This window comes from Rousettus aegyptiacus, unplaced genomic scaffold, assembly GCF_014176215.1.
Source record: "Rousettus aegyptiacus isolate mRouAeg1 unplaced genomic scaffold, mRouAeg1.p scaffold_m13_p_7, whole genome shotgun sequence".
NCBI classification, from domain to species: Eukaryota; Metazoa; Chordata; class Mammalia; order Chiroptera; family Pteropodidae; genus Rousettus; species Rousettus aegyptiacus.
In genome coordinates, this window is record NW_023416310.1 from 37,651,040 (window position 1) to 37,667,398 (window position 16,359).

The window sequence follows — 16,359 nt, forward strand, 5'->3', positions numbered from 1 at the left end:
CAGGAAAGAGAAGATACAGAATGTTCTCTTAAGGTAACCAGGTTGCCTGAAAGCAGAATAGATTCTCTGTAATTCCCATTTTCATAGACATTTATAATGCCATATGAATCCTAGTGGTGTAATAGTCACCACGTCCTCCTTATACTTTGCAATGGAGTTGCCTTCGTGTCTTTCTTTTGGGAGAGGTAAATTTGAGAGTAGTGGCCACTATTTACAGTGAAAGGCTGTTATATCGTTTTTCAAGGAACCAAAATAAGAAAACGTTATAAGCGGGGGAAGTGGTGAAAGCAAGACACAGTGTACCTTGGGGAGCTTCTCAAGAGCTTTCAGAATAGTATAGCATTCTTGCAGGATAAAAAGCTAGATGTGGGATAAACATTAATAATATTTTCTTGTACCTTTTTGACTAAAAGAGTTAAAGTAGTCAAACGGACTGCGATTTGTTCCAGGGTTAATACATATTTATTGAGATCCGATGTCATTCAGGGTCCCAGTCATGCTGCTCTGAATCCCACACCTCCTTGTCTGAGATCCCTGGCCATCCCCAGGACTCCTCTGTCTCTGAATGCCCTACATTCTTAACCATGCACATTCTCAGGGACAAATTCTGTCAGAGCCACCTACTCATCTCTTTGTATTCTTCAAGTATGGATACTTATTGGAGTTTACTATGAGCAAACAGAGTGCCAGACCTCAAGATGTCTGTAACATATTGAGGGTTTACAAACAAGTTGGGATGATCTTATGATTATGAAAGTACTGCTTTAGTTTAAGGAAAAAGAGGGAGGAGAAAAGAGGGGAAAAGAAAAGAGGGGAGGGAAAAGGATATTTGACTTTAAGTCACGAGCAATCTCTTAACTTGAGGTGCACCTTAATGGGGTGATCCAAGGATTCCTGGAAGAGGCAGAGGTGGTTAGGCTTGTAAGAAGAGTGCTAAATTAGCCTGGGACCTTGCTGGACAATATGTTTAGCTCAAGAAGCATTTTCCAAATCGTGCTCTGTGGAACACTTTGTGGGAATTACGAAGGTGTAACCAAAAAGAGGGAAGGGGGAGGTGGACTGTAAATCAAATAAGATTGGAAAAACCTGAATTCCTCAGAATTTTTTAAGGCGGGACCACATGGTCCTTTAATATGCTATGTTCATTGGGCATCTGCAGACTGGGGTGTAAGAAATAGTATTCCTCAAATTTATTTAATGAAAGAAAAGTCTTTTCATGAAGTACTTCACAAGACTAGTGTGCAATAAGCCACACTGTGGTGGGAAGTTGCTCATACATATTAAGTGACTTTTGCCAGGGTTGACAAAGGTAAAACAGTCTTTCCCCTTGGGCCTTCTCTTATGATGCAAAAGAATAAACTTTTGGATCAACTTGGAGTCTAAGACTTCTCTAACATAATCTCTTCTTTGCCTATTAATGTGAACTTTGGCTTCTAATGCAAAAGCATTGTTTCTGCTGACCAATGACATCTTCAGTTACAGCAGAAGAGAAGAGAGTCTGACACAGGTAACATTTTGGGGTCTTCACAAAGCACTGCTAAGTAGTTAACCTCTTGGGGGCAGGCACGAGTTGCTGTCCCTAGTACAGCACTAATAATGACTAGGGAAATATCTGTTCCCAATACCATCAGGGTAATAAGAAAATCTGCTGCAGATTAGTTCTTTTAATTCAAGGTACCATCAGACTGAAATGCTGCACAATTCCTCTGCTGCCTCCAAATTAAGTGACTGGAGGCAATTTTCATTCTATTTAAAATTTTGTCTTTTCTTCCAATAGCACAGGACATTCCTCCCTGCTCCATTATCATAGATGGTGCCAGTTTTTGACTTTGATTTCCAAGTCAGCTTTTTAAGGCAACATGTTCATGCAAGTGGACTCAAGGCCCTCAGAACTAGGTCAGGCATTTGCTTGAGGTCATTACAAGGCTACAAAATAGAGCATGCTTAATTCTGTTATTTCTGAAGATTTTTTTCTTCCCTCTCATGTGCATAGAAAACAATCAGTACTTAATTAAATTTTGGAACTGTTCCTGAAAATTTCAGACTGTCAAAGATGCATGTGACCTCTTTTCACCTGAGTCACCCAAGAGAGGTTTAAGTGAAAGCATGTAAAAGGAATGAAGAGGCCCTGTTGACCACAGACACGAGAAACTACAATTGTTGCACTTCTATTTTAAACACCAATGCTTAAGTGTTCCAGCAATAAAATCCTTAGTACACAGGATTCATAGATTGAATGACCTAGTCATGATTTTAATCTTTTCATTTTAGATAGAGGTTGAATGGCTTAACTAAGTGATAATGCAGTGATATCTCAATAAATACTCAGGTTAGATCCCAATTAGCAGGAGCATTAACTAACATTAGATAGTGAGTAGGCTCTGTGGTGGCCAGGTCCTGCTCTCCAAGATGAAGCCCACATTTCCCCAGCTGCTGGGTGTATGGTGAGCAACGACTAGCTGAAGTCCTTGGCTGAAGACAGCCACCTCATCAAGGTCAGGCCCTATTCCTGAAGCAGCCCACATCCAATTGGCCTATAAAGAACCTGCTTCTCAATTCACCTGAGAGGAGACAGCTCTGCAGGATTACTCTGGCTGCAGAGCAGTCCAACAGGTCACACACAGCCTTTGTCACCATTATAATGTCGCCCTGCTGCTCCTTTGGACCAATCCTGCTGCCCATAGTTCTCACAGCTCCTGTTCCTAGAACATTCTCCAGTCAATTCAAAGTCCCAGGGTAGCTTTGCTATTCCTAGACCAGAATTTCAGACATCCTATGTTATACATAGGAGTATGGACTTTTTTTTTTTTTTAATTTTGTTAAAGTTTCCTGATGGTGGAATTTGTGAAGGGAGACAGAATAGTGTGGATGATTTAGACGATGTAAATAGGCAATTCCATGGCCAGAGCTGACAGTTCAGTGATTCTCACTCTGTCCTCCCTGGCTAGCAACACAAATACGAAACTGATAAAAGAAATAGAAGACAGTGTCTCATATGGAAAGTTTCTTTTTGGTGAATAAGAAGGTGTTTATCAAAATGAGCCATGTCAACAATCAACAGTGAACTGTAGTCACCTTATTAAGGAGAGAAGACCATTTTTAACCTGTACAGGATCTCTTATCAATTGATTTCACATGATTTACTGTGGGTTTTATTCAACAATAATTATGAGAGGTTTCCATGCCTGCAGAGAACCACTGTTATTTTGTGGCACTGTCCTAAATTCTGCCCTGCTCCATCTTGACATTAAAACATGTTCACATTGTTACCCTGTTTCCATAAATTCACACTGGCTATGTCATTAGGTCATGAAAATATGTGAATTCATCACATTTAGGTAACAGAGAAATTAGCATTACATGTAAAACATTATGAAAAGCATCTCTGTGTGTTCAGCAAACCTTTAAAGGTATAGAAAGCAAAAATAGTCAAACACTGAGAATTTAGGGAGTGTGGTTTTGGTTAACATGGAATCATAATTTAAACCAACCAGTGGCTTGTTCAGTCATTTAGAATAGAGATAATATACTTCATATAAGAACCAAGCAACTAAACAGAGCATTCCCTTCTGACAGAAAGAGTCACTCAAGAAATTCAAATATACCTTGTAATGATGATGGTGGGCACAGAATTCCAATAATAGCAGCTACAGGTTCAGAAAGGATGCTTTGCCTATGCTCTGGGGTACTGATGGCTAGTCTTCTTCCACAGAGGAAATACCTATTTCTGCCTGTGTCAATGAGAGGTTTTACAACTGAAACCCTTCTCCCTTTGGTGTCTTCTTAAAATTATTTTTGTGCAATTAATATTTAAATGAATCTTGGTGATTTAAAAAAAGCATATATAGTTGTAGTTATGGATATTAAGCAAAAATTAAGTATATAGCATAGTATCCCTGCCTTCACACTCCAATCCCATTTTCCTTAGCAAAGGTTCTCAGTTTGTCATGTATCTTTCAAGGCTTTATGTATTTAGATATATATTGGCTTAGTTTTTGTCTTTCTTTAACATAAATAAAAATCGTGCTACATGAACTGCTATGCATTTTTTTTTTTTTAATTTGCTTTGGTCATTTTCCATGTCTTTTGGTGTCTCTCATTGGTAGTCATTTTTTTATGGTTTTATTTCTTTCTTACTACCAATAATGTTAAAATGAATATTCTTATTCATCTTTCTCTGTACACACTAGTAAGCATTTTCCCAAAAGGTATAAACTTAAAATAGGAATTGCTGGGATAGTTGGTGCACAAACATTACTTTTTGATTAATATTACCAATGGTCGTGCAAGTAGTTGTCAATTTAATAAAATCTGATTTTATCAAATCCTTTCCCTACCATCTGCAGAGACTACTTAGATTACTATATTATTTTATCCTTTTAATCTGTTAATATGGTAAATTTAATAATATATTTCCATACACTACATATCCTTGTGTTCTCAGAATGAACTTAAGAAGGTGAGGTTATACAATTCTTCTGAAGTACTACTGATTTTAATTTTCTTATTTTGCTTTGCCATTTTATTAGGGTTTTTACATCTATAGAAGAAAGCAATATTGGATTATAGTTGTACTCTTTTATGCACACTTATGAGATTGAAAAATCACTTGGGCAGCTCTCCATTATTTGTAATGCTCTGAAAGAACTTCTAAAACATAGGGAATTATCTATTCCTTAAATTTTTGGTAGAATATACTCAAACTTTCTGGGTCTAATGATTGTTATAGAACCAAAACTTCAACACATTTTCAGTTACTTTTATCATTTTGGCCTATTACAATGTTCTAATTTTTATTTGGACAATTGTATTGGGTCAGTTCTAGAAAATCACCTATTTCATCCAAGTTTCCAAATTTATTGAAATAATATACATATATTCTTTCACAATTTCTGAAATCACCTTCACATCTGTCAATTATTCCTGAAGCAAATGAGAAAATTTACTTATTTCAGTTTTTAATTTATAAGTGAAGAGAACATTTATCTATTCTTCCTTGGTTAATTTCTAATTTTGTTTTTCTGTGGTTAGAGAATTTGGACTAGTGATTTTATGACTTAGAATTTATTTTGAGACATAGCTTTTCTATTATATTTACATTTCAATGAACTATGCATTCATGTTTTTCTTAGGTTTTTGTTTATTTCATTTTGCCTTTTGTTAAAATGATAATATTTTCTTGCTCTATTTTTTATTTATACTAATTTCAAAGTTATAAATCCTATTCCTAATGGTTACCACCAAAGATTTAAGCTAACAGAGTTAAGATATATATCAATTCCTAGAGTTTATCACCACTAATGTCTTTCCATATATCAAGACTAAAAGTTTGGCAGGATTTTATTTTCCTTATGTTATCTTCAGAGACCATCACCACTTGTCCCCTCCTCCTTACCTCATGGCCCACCGTAACTGTGACCTCATTTGTTAGTATATGAGTCAACAACTACTTAAATGTACACTGATTTGTTTTCTAAATATTATTTTTCATATCCCTCATTGTCCTTTTCCTCTCTAAATTAATTGCACATTTGAGTCAGTCTTCCAAAGTAGGTCTTGTAGGTTATGTGAAGAGTCTACATTTTGCTGTTCTGCTTGAATATTGGTTTGGCTCAAATGTTGGTTAAGTTATGAATATTAAACCCTTGAAAATATTGTTCCATTATCCTCTATCATCAGTGTGGCAACTGAGAAGTCTGGTGCCAATTTGCTTTATATATAGGTTTCTTCTTTTCTCCTCCCTGCCACACTAGAAACTTTTAAACTGTTTATATTTTTATATCTTTATATCTTTATTTTTCCAATATATTTTGCCAGGCTCTGGCTAGATGTGGGTTTTAACTCATTAAGTCGACTTGGCACTTAATGAATCCTTTCAAAATAAAAAAGTACTTTCTTCAGCTCAGAAAAAAATGTTTTTTTTTTTAATTTTTCCCTGATTCTCCTTCTATAATTGTTATAAATTATATATTGAACTTCTCGGATATATTCTCTATTATTCTTACTTTGCTCTCATATTTTATATCTCTTTATCTTTTTTTAAAATCTTTTTGGCTTCTTATCCTATGAAATATAGGCAGATTTCTTTTAGATCATTAATTCACATGTTTCTAATCGACTATTTTTTATAATCGCAGAAATTATGTATTTAGTTTCTAAGAACACTTTCTTATCATCTGATTTCTTATTTTTCATAGTAGCCTGTCTTTATGTTATGAACGCAATGCATTCTTAAATCATTCTGAAGGTATTAATTAGTATACTTAATGTTCTCTTCCGCTCCATGTACTAGTGATGTTCCCTCTGAGATCAGCTGTTCTATTTCTTTGTAGTTATTCACTTAATCCTGTAAAAACACATCTGTAGATCATTGATATGAAATTATAAATGAGGGACCAAACTGATTCATATAAGTGTGACCTGAAGAGACATGTGTTATATCTAAGTAGCAGCTTGAAGAGTCAGTGCAAATTCATCACATTCCCTTTTCCCTGCTGTGGTGATCGCAGAGCATGTGTCAAAAGAGTGCTTTCCATCATCCTTAGTCCGTGAATGACAATGATGAGCAGAACACTCTGGCAACCTGTACTGAACACATAGCAAGAAAGAGAAGTCCACTTTGTTGCATGAAGCCTATGAGATTTGGGGACTGTTTGTTACTGAAATATAACTTAGCCTATCCTGACGAATACAAGTTATAAAGTTTGTCCTCATTCCACAGAACCTAGATGCCTCCTACAAGTGCATCTGATTACTCTCCTTGTCTCCCATATTTCTAAAATTTCATTTTAACTGAATCTCCAACAATTTTTAACAGACTGGTATACACTATGGAATTATAGAATGAATAGTTCAGACAAGTATTCTAAGAAAACTTGAAACTGAACCCCCAATTTTTTCTTATATCTCCAGGTCCCACCGTTCTCTTTTCACTAGAGAATGGTATTTGTTTGCCACCATCATAGAAATCTATATCATTCTCTGTACGAGGGGCATGAATGATGCCAATGTTCCCATGCTGTCAACAGATGAAAGAAAGATCCAAAGCATCCAGACTTCAGTATCAGAGTCAAATTCAATACTGGTACACAAGGGCTACCCCTTGACCTTCACTCATGTAGCACCTGCTATCCTTACCTGCTTGTTTCCCTTACCCTGAGTAGATTTGCTTTTCACTTAGAACATTCCAAAAAGGCTATCCTGGCACCTCAACCTCTCCCCTAACCCTGGCCTCTAGCACTGAGCATGGTAGATTAGCATATATGGTAATTTGGGTTTTTGTTTGTTTGTTTGTTTGTTTGTTTGTTTTTAGCGGGATTAAGGGAATAGGGTAGTATTCTAAAGGTGAGACTGCTCAGCTACCTGCAAAGATAGTGCAATCCAGACCTCCAGTGACAGCCGCCATCTCCAAACTGTATCTGCTTCCACACAGAGCCATATCATTTTTACACAGGGTTGTATTGTATGCCATGCGATGTGAAGATCTGCCTCTCCTGAGGCTATGATCTGAAATGGCCTTAAGAGGCCATGGAAAATGTCAAAAACAAGAAGCAACACGTTAGCCAAACCCTGCTTCAAATTAAAGCCTTGCCTTTACTGGTACAGAGATCTGCTAAAAGCTATTATTTGAAATATCCGTAGATAGACTGGATCTGTGAATAATTGCTATCTGCACATCTCAAATTCTTTACAGTTTTCTGTTAGACATATCTGCATGAGGCTATAAATAGTGAAGCAATGTCGCTCACTGTATAATACAGTCTCTCTGCTTTTACAACTCATCATGAACTTCTATGTAATTTATTTTTTATTGAAGAATTCCAATTAATGGCTTCCTGGTGATTTTAAAGCCTCAAATTATCAGTCTCTGAAAACAAAGCAGAGAACATAATTATCATAAACCGAGAATTTTTCATTTTGAAGCTTATCTGTTTGTGCTAAGTATCTTGTCTGTAAGTAATTAGTGCCTTTATTTTTTTTTCAGTAAAATAATGACCATTCTATGCTACACATCCAAATTTTGTTAACTGCTAGATGTACTGTATGTATTATATTTGAAAATGGACCACCTTGGACTAGTTTTAAAGTATTTCATCAAATGATAATAGCAACAACAAAATACATCTGTTTGTCAGAATAAATTATGTGGCATGTATTTAAAAAACCTATTATATCCTTTCGCTTTCTTTCTAAGAATAAAAGCCTCACAAAAATATGTACTTGCCATTTATTACCAGGACTGCATAGCAAGAAAAGACTCGTTTTAATCTTTCATTTATAATTCCTAACTGCTAATCAAATTGATCAACCAATAGCTTCGTTGTATAGGGTCTTTCATACAACCATTTCAAAATGTTTTACTAGAGATAAAACAAAATTCAATGAAATTAAACCAATTTGAATGACAATGTAAACCAAACATTCCTTTAATTCTGAAAACTCGAGTTTCCCTTTTTAAAAAAAAAAGAAGAAGAAGAAGAAAAAGAAGAAGAAGAAGAGAAAAGGGTTCTACAAATGAAACAGAAATTGCCATGTCCTAAGAGAAACTTGATTGCTCAGGTCAAATACCATCCAAAGTGGTGCCCCCTTAGGCTACGAAATCAACTTAACCCAGTGGTAGGATTAGTTTTCTCCCTCTTAAAAAAAGAATAACATTTTTTCAATTTATAAAACTAACACGCTTGTTAAAATAAAACTTAAAAAATAGACATATATGATGTAAAGCGTTTATTTATCCACTTTACATATGTAAAGTGTTAGTTTTCCCACTGTTAATATTTTATCATGCCTATTCAGTGAAAAACAAACACACACATTAAGATTTTTTAAAAGGATAAATATGTACAGATGTATTTTGCTTATTTTACCTACTAGTATGGGTATTTTCATAATATTCTTTCAAAATATGATTTTTAAATAGCTGCATATTTCATAATATTGCTGTATATATCAAAATTTAACTAATCCCTTATGTTGGACATTTATGTCATTTCTAAACTTTCTTCTCTGATAAATAATAGTGCAATGAACATGTCTGTATATAATTTTTTTAGTGAATCTCTTATTATTTCCTTAAGATAAAATCTTAAAGACTAATATCGAGTCATAGGTTTGAAAATTTTAAAGCTCTTTGTTCACGTTAAAACTCTGCTGCATGGAAAGACTCTAACAGTTCACATCTGTCTATCACTGAGTGGGCAAGGCCTTTTGCCCAAACTATGACCGTGGTGAGTCATATAACACCACTGCCGAAGTTTATGCTGACTTAGTAATAAAATGCAGGATTTTGTTATTTTTATTAGCATATTTTTGATGAGTCATAAGGTTAAATACACTGAGTATACTTATTTTCTCTATATCTGTATCTATATACCTGCTTGCTCACATTTACTTTTCTCATATTTTAAACGGGGATTAGGATTTTTCCTCAACCATTTGTAAGAGCTTATTAAATAGTGAGCATGCCTTTTGTCTTGTGTAATTAATGCTAAAATTTTACCTCAATATGTCATTTGTCTTTCAACTTTGTTTTTGACATATAAATCTTTTTGACTTTTATAATTGTTTTATTACTTGTGGAGTACTTTCCCATTAAAGATATGATAAATATCTACTTATGTGTTCTTTAATGACTTTGTATTTTTTAACTTATTGTTTTAAACTTATAATAATTTCTTTTCATGAAAGAGAAGAGGTAATGCCCTAAGTTTATATTTCCAAATTGTAAAGTGATTTTCCTAATACCATTTCTAAATCAACCATTTCCTTCTCTGGAGATTTGTGATATTATATTTAACATCTTACATTCTCATAATTTTGAGTCTGGTTCATGGCTATATACTTTACTTCACATATCTATTTGCTACACTATTTTGGCTGTTTTCGTTTTGTAGTAGGTTTAATTGTCAAATAGAGAATTCTCACCTCTTTAGCCCTCCTTTACAATATATATTTTATATTTCTGGCTACGCTTTTTATTTCCCAAATAAAGTTTACAATAATTTTGTTAAATTAAATAAAATAATCTCTTTCTTGAAAATTGCTCTAAATTAATAAAAATAATTTTGGAAAATCGACATCTTTACAATAATCAGCCTTCCCTTCCATGAGCAAGTTACTGCTTTACATTAATTGCTTCATGCCTTTCAGTAAAGTTTTATGGTTTAATTCATACAGTTTCCCCTCTTTATCTTGTTCTCCTTTGAATTCCCGGTGTATAGCAAATTCCTAGCTCACAGAACTCAGGCAATCATTATTTGTCAACTGAAATACCTAATTTGTAAGTTCAGGCTCTAACTCTTACTAGCTAGCTCTGTGATCTGGAATCAGTGCCTTAACATCTCATACTCGAAGTTTCTTCAACTGTAAAATGGTGAAGCAATTGTACGAACCTGATAAAATTATCATGAGAACTAACTGGGACCAACTCATCAACTTAAAACAGTAACTTACATATCTTAAGCCCCCATAAATATTAATGAATACTATAGTTATCTGGAAAGTGTGTGTTAAAGGAAGAATCAATAAAATTGCAGTCAGGGATGGAAACAGGGAAAATGAGGAACCGATCATGACTCCCAAGTTTTGAGATAGATTCAAATAGAAAATTTTAAAATAACAGCTATTGATTGTGACTGAGAAATATTCATCTTTGGATCCTGTGAGAACCAGAGCTTGGCTTAGACACAAGCCCTGCATGCCTTGGGAATAGCTGCAAGGTGGGAAAGCGTTTGAGGTGACGGGAGCCCGGGAAGACCCCCAGTCCATAGGGGGCTTTTTCTATAAGCACTGGCAGTAACAGCCCAGATTGAATGAGAGGAATACAACAGAGAAGAATTTCTAGGAGAAAAGAATACATTAAATTCACCCTCTCCTTGGCTCAAATGCAGATCATATTTACCCCTATAAAGTGAGAAATTAAAGAAATTATCCAAATAACTCATATTCTCTTCCAAAAGCAGCCCACTACTTGGCCTGCAATGATTTATTTGAATATACTTAGATATTTGAGCTCAATTGTCCTCACTGGGTAATAGTTCCCATTCTCTACTTCAGTATTCATGTAGACCCAGCCACAGTGCCTTAAAAAGCCAAGGACTAACTTTAGCCACTGGTCCTGCTTTCAATAAAGCCTTATTTTAATAGAAACACTGTGTCTCTCTTCCAAGTCCCCACCTTTTTCAGGCAGCTTGCCAGCTGCAGGCAAAAAGAGAATTCTAGCACATTGTCCCCAAATTCCAGGCAGATCACAAAAATAAACTGTCCCAGAATGTATTCCTTTTAAGAAAAATTGCTTATTCAAGGCTTGCTTTTCTTGTTTGCCTTCCTTCTTCCCTTTCCAAACACTTTTTCTTCTAACATCATGCTGTAAAGTTGCCATCTGTCTCAAACATACACATACACAAAAGGGAAATCCACTTACAATGAATACTGGAAAGAAGGAAAATAAGTTGGTTACAAGTGGATGTTCTACAGTATATCACTTTTCTAACCCAGTGGCCAAAACCTGAATTACCTCCCAGTCAGTTGTCCCCCAGTTTGGCTATCAAGATAAGAGTAAAATAAATGAATAACTCTATTTTAAAAAAATATACATTTGTATAATACTTCCAAAGGGAACACTTGATTTTTACAATCCTATAATATAGAGATGGTCGGGAATTAAATTTTACAAATAAGAAAACTAAAACCCAGAAAGGCGAGTCGTGACTGAAAATCAGGTTAGTTGAGAATTTCCAAGTGTGCATTTCAGGCTCCCCCACATCAGGATCACCAGGGACATAGGTTCACATGCATCTCTTTACAGCACAAATTGGATCATATCACTCTCCTGCTAAAACCACTCAAAAGTTGCCCATTCAATTAGAAAGAAATCCACACTAAGGTTTCACACTCCTCACTACAGGCCATAGGACGTGTCCCTGTCCACCCATAGACCTCACAGGTTGTTGTTCTCTTGTCCACTCGCTCTGTCCATCCACCCTTCTTTATAGCCCTCATTTAGATGAAGGGTGCTCTTGTCCTGGGGTCTTGCTTGAGCTATTTGCTTTGCTGAGAAGTTTCTTCATCAAATCACCAAATATCAGTTTCTTCTTCCGTACTTGAATCTTCAAAAAGCCACCTCTGTCCATACTAGCAACTGCAGTCCCACAAAACCACTTATCCATTTATTTCATCTTATTTTTCATCTTATTTATCAGTCTTTGAATTAAATTTATTTATTTATGATGTGTTTATTAGTTCTGTATTCCCACAAACATACACACACATACACATGCACACATTTGACCCAAAGCTTCATGAAGGCAGTGATTTGTCTGCCTTATTAAGACAACAGAGAACATTGCAAAGCATGAAATAATACCTAGAACCTGTTGTCAATAAAATGCTGCTTACCTGACACTATCTCAGACCTACAAAGTTCCTGTCTAGGAGCAGGGGCCTGGAGATGTGCATTTTAAATAGCTGTCTACATGATTTCAAAGCACATTAATGTTTCAAATGTCCAAGTAATGAATACATTAGCCAGGTTAGACAGACGCACTTGACTCCCAGTGGTATGCTTTCCACCACAACAAGCTCCAGTTTTAAAATGGCTGGTCTCTTTCAAATGGCTGCTCTGGCAGTTAAGTTGTTTGGAGATTCATACTGGGCTTTCACGGTAGGTGTGGATTAAGTGGTACCTGAAACTGCTTTTACAAAATTCGATATTCCTTTCTCTAGTTGTAGGCTTGGGCTTTGATGGGAAGCCTCAAAACTACTTGTGCAGATTTAAGGAGAGAACATTCTCTAAGGTGCTGGGTTTTATTCTTAGTTGATTCACTGACTGCTTATGGGAACTTGGGCAATTCTATTAATTTCTCTGGGTCTCATTTTCCCCATCTACAAAATGAGGATGTTGAGTTAGATTATCTCTGCAGTCTCTTTGTGCTCAAATATTTTGTGGTGCCAAGTCATTCCAATTAACTCAAAAAGAGCCCTCACAATTGTGTTCAGTATTGTGAAAGGGTTCTGAGCAGCCCAGCATTCAAGCCATGTGACCCAGGCCAACCGCAATCATCCAAACCCTGTCTAATGCTTAGCATCTTGTCTTTTGTCAGAAAGACAAGAAAATATCTCATTCACGTTGTAAAAAAATGCATTTGTGCTGACTCCATCTGATTCCACTTAGATGCCACTAAGAAAAGGGATGTTTTGGTTACGTACCTGGTAGGATGCACTATTGTTCTGTTTGTCAGAAAATTCTAATGTCTGTTAATGACCCAGATAGAATTCTCCTCAGGCCTTCATCACACAAATACACACACTTTCTGGAAAAATCAGCTAAAGGAATCTCCAATTGTTCTTCTGAGGAACTCTAAAGCCAGAGAGTCAAGCTTCATGTTTTAAACTAAAAAAAAAAAAAAAAAAAAAAAAAAAAAGAGAAAGAGTGAAATAAAATCCTCCTGATATTTCTAAAAGAAAAAGGAGGGCCATCTTTATTTGTCAGAACTGGCACTAGGCAGTCTGCGATATTTACTGCCAGGAAGTTCTTTAAAATAGAAGCCAGTTGATGTACAATGGAGGAGTGTTTTGGGGCAAGAGAAGGGGGTGGCAGAGTGCTAATGGCAGATGGGAGGGGAAGCTGTGAATGAGTAAAGGTATGACTGGGCTAAACATTCAGAAAGCAGGCAGGAGAGACAATATTGGTTATATACACCAAGGGGAAGAGACTGGGGAAAGATAGAGGAGTAAAATTAACACTGTAATAGAGTTTTTCTCAACTGAACTTTTAGAAATTTGGTTTTCAATCTTGGTTGAGATCCCTCTTTGGTCTTCAGTAACTACAACATATTCTTCTCATGGTACATAAGATTTCTCCAATTTAGAAGGAAAACATATCACCTGATGAATTACAAATCCATTCCTTTTTCAGTGTCACTCTGTATTTAAAATTTAGATAATTCACATGTATGAATGCAAATATAAGATTCATGAGGTGTGAGTATAAGCACACTACCTGATTTCTTGAGCCTCACACACAAATCAGTCTCTTTAAGTCTCACTTCTCATGTAAATGATAACCAATAGAACCATGTTTCCATGTTAAAAAATATGAATTATCAAGTGCTTCTATTTATCTTTTGATGACTGAGGATCCTGGCTGGGAGAGAGGAGAACTTGTCATAAATTTGATGAGGCCACACCACCTAATGAGGACCAGCAGGTCTTATTTGTTCAATAAACAAGCGATGGGGCTGGGAAACAGACCTGCATCTCACCCTCCCCAACCTATAAACGTGTTCCTTCTCATAAAACATTACCCAGTTGTTGACAGTTAGCCACAACACAGATACAGGCTTCATTAAGACTTTGTGTACTTTTCAAATTCAACAACTCATGTTGTAATTGTGATCAAGAGTCTGTAAATGCTATTTAAAGGGCTGACAGCATTAGACCAATACAGTGCAAAATGTTATCCAAGGAGAAATGACTACCAGAGATTAGAAAGGGAATTATTGTACCCAATGGCTAGCAGTATTAGCTAAGACAGGGAAATCCATTGCTCATTAACAGATAGTAGGAGATACTTTCCTCATCAGTTTTAGAGGGTAAATTATTAATTTTAAAATGCAAGTTAAAAACTGTACAAAGATCTCATAGTTTCTTTTCAGAGTATTCTTAGCCAAGGCCTTTTAAGGAATTGCCCCCATGAAGTTGCCTTCTGTAGAAGGTGCATGTTATCAATACTGTACAAATGGACCTCTCGAATTCATTAAGTCCTCTTAAAAACCACATCTTTAGGTTGAAAGGAGCCCATCAAAGGTGCCAGTGGGTTTTAATTTCTGACAGTTGTTCTTTGTAATTTAGCAATGCCCAGGAGTGGCGGGGGGGGGGGGGGAGAGGGTGAGAAGGAGGGGGAGGACTAAGAGAAGATGGGAAGTAAATAGATCCAAAATTTTCTAGGAAGACTGTCTAAACAAGGCTCTAAGAAAAGTCACTGAAAATGTCAGCCCAGCCAACAGAGAAAGGTTCAGGGAGCAGTGAAGGCACGGCATATACTCTTTCATCTATTCAATCTGACCCTGGGCCCATGGCCATAATCTTTTTTAAGGTTAGTGGTGGGAAGGCTGCCGCCTGACTGTTTGCAGAGGTCTCCCAACATCCTCTGCTGAGGAACCTTAAACCTCAGGTACTATTTCAGAGGAAATGGACAGCACAAAACACAGACAGAAAATTAGCCACAGCAGACCCTGTATCTAAATAAGTTCCACCAGCCTTTCTGAAATCATTTAAGGCTGGGGTTGTTGGGGGCAGTAGAGGAAGTGAATAGTGCGTGCGTGCGTGAGTGTGTGTGCGTGCGTGTGTGTGTGCGTGTGTGTGCGTGTGTGCATGTGTGTATGTGTGTGTCTCCCCAACTTGGACCTTTGCCCAAATATTTTAATAGGTGCAGCACAGAGAGAAGAAAGAAGAAAAAAAATTTTATTTAGCTAAGCAATTTAAAATTTTTTTTGCAAAAAAAAAAATAATAATAAAAAGGAGGACTTTAACAAAATTGCAGCTATAGCAGGTCTGTGAGGGTAACTTAGTAAAATACTCAGCGGATGGCTGCAAACCTCTAATGGAAAGTTGTGTAAGTGGCTGAGGCCAAAGTAGGCATTAATTACAATGAAAAATCAGTTTAGAGTAGGCCACAACTAAATTGGAAGCTGGTCCTCTAGGTAAAACAAAGAAAGTGAACAGCAGCCTCAGATTTGATTACATGGCAATACAAGAAAAATGTGCTGTATGTTGTCTATTATTAAAGCTGCTTTGGGGCCCTGTGTTGGGTGCCTCAGGGATTTTAATAAAAAATTAGTAATAGGTCTGCTGCCCTGGCTCACTGTGGCTTTTTGGAGTATGTGTGGGTTCAGGGCTGGTCCTGCACTGCAAATTAAGTCATTTCAGACAAGCAGCCTCTGAAAGTGTTATGTGATAGCAAAGTTCAACTACTGCACTTTGGCTCTAAAAGGATGCAGCCCCCCGCTGGAGGCTGATTCAGAGTTTCAAAGAAATAATAAAATTTCATCATAAGGAGGAGAAGAAAGAAATGAAAAACAAGAAAAAAGAAAAAAAAGCAACTAGTTGTTTTGTATGTCTTTGATTACTCTTGCCAAATACTAGTCCTGGTATATAAACTATATGAGTGAATAAAATATTGTCAATGAGTGAGTTAATGGCAGAAAAGGCAACTGTTAACCTGGGATTTTTCTTTCTTTTTTTTTGTCTTACAAATGTTAACTCTATAACTCTTTTTATATTGATGTAGTGATATTAATAACATTGTCTTTATTACTAATATCACCACTGGGTCCATGGCACGACCGTATATATCCTAGC

General features: G+C 36.2%; 1 long non-coding RNA gene across 6 annotated transcripts in view; it reads right to left on the reverse strand.

The window, feature by feature from the left end:
* LOC107502447 overlaps nt 1-16,359 on the reverse strand; it is a 607,862-nt gene that overhangs the window by 117,961 nt on the left and 473,542 nt on the right. For 5 of the 6 annotated variants that reach the window (XR_004952153.1, XR_004952152.1, XR_004952149.1 and 2 more), the window contains one exon: nt 13,207-13,390. The exons of the other annotated variant lie outside the window; for it this stretch is intronic. This is a non-coding gene — a long non-coding RNA (uncharacterized LOC107502447). The remainder of the gene's footprint in view (nt 1-13,206; nt 13,391-16,359) is intronic. 6 annotated transcript variants of the gene reach the window in all.